The following is a 1,554-nucleotide window of genomic DNA, read 5'->3' as shown; positions in this document are numbered from 1 at the left end:
TCCTGAGTTCAAGTCCCAGGCAACCATGTGGTGGCTCACAACTGTCTGAAGACAGCTACAGTGTACCTATAAATACAATACACAAATCTTTTTTAAAAAGTCTGTGTACTCAAAACTGATACAGTTAGATCAATATATTTATTTCCATTTTATGTGTATAGATGTTTTGCCTGTTTTTGTTTGTGTACCACATGAGTAGGCCTGAGTAGGTTAGAAGAGGTATAGGATCTCCAGGAACTGGAATTACAGATGGTTGTTAGCTGCCATGTGGTTCCTGGGAATCAAACCTAGGACCTCCACAAGAATAGCAAATATTCTTAATCACTGAGCAATCTTTCCAGCCACCCATATCTGAAAACTTTTTGAGCACCATCATGGTGTAAGTATAAAATTCCTCACCTGACCTCATGTGACAGGTTAGGATGCATGGTAAAAATACAGTCATGGAGCTAGAGAGATGCATTTAGAATTCCACTGTACCTGTAGAGGACATGGATTTGATTTCCAGCACACATATTGTAACCATCCATAATTTTGGTTCCAGATAATCTGACATCTGGCATATGATGTCTGCTGGTCTGTTGTTACACATACATACACACAGGCAAATCCTCATGCCCAGAAAGTAAAACTAAATCTTTAAAAAACAATATATATAATGTGATATATCCTTAGATAAGACTTAAATAAAATTATTCCACTTAAAATTTCCCAGCTTGAAGTTAAATGAATTAGAAATTTCTGGGAGCCTGCATGACCTGGAATGGGTTGAAGTGGGACACAGAGTCAGATGAAGGTGTAGCTTTAAAGACTGATGGTCTCCAGACATTTTAGCTCTCTAACTATACTGAATGCTTGCTTATCACTTTTTAAAAGTCCTCATTCTGAGGGTTAAAACCTGCTGGCTTAGGTAATAACAAATAAGTGGATATTAGCCCAAAAGTTCGGAATACCCAAGATTCAATTCACAGACCATATGAAGCCTAACAAGAAGGAAGACCAAAATGTGGATGCTTCAGTGCTTCTTAGAAGGTGAACATATTACTCACATGAGGAAATATGGAGACAATGTGTGGAGCAGAGACTGAAGGAAAGGCCATCCAGAGACTGACCCACCTGGGGATCCATCCCATATACCAAACCCAGACGCCATTGTAGATGCCAGGAAGTGCTTGCTGATGGAAGCATGATATAGCTGTCTCCTGAGAGGCTCTGCCAGAGTCTGACAAATACAGTGGTGGATGCTCACAGCATGAGTGTGCTGCGGTGGGGGAAGGTGGGGAGCAGTGGAGGAGTTGGAGAAGGGACTGAAAGAGCTGAGGGGGTTTGCAGCCCCATGAAGAGAGCAACAGTGTCAACAGGCCAGACCCCCTATGTAAAGGGCTGCAATATATGTGCCGCCACTAGATGGTGCTAAACCTCTTTTGCACAGCTGCGAGAGCACAGCCCGCCAAAGTCACCAGTCCGTCTCCCGGGGCTTTTGCCCAACCCCTGGGGGCTTTAGCCTATCCCCAGGGTGCATGAGGATCATGGGTGTTGCTACCAGTCCTAGTT

This window comes from Mus musculus, chromosome 7, assembly GCF_000001635.26.
Source record: "Mus musculus strain C57BL/6J chromosome 7, GRCm38.p6 C57BL/6J".
Taxonomy (NCBI): domain Eukaryota; kingdom Metazoa; phylum Chordata; class Mammalia; order Rodentia; family Muridae; genus Mus; species Mus musculus.
Note: the sequence above shows the minus strand (reverse complement) of the source record.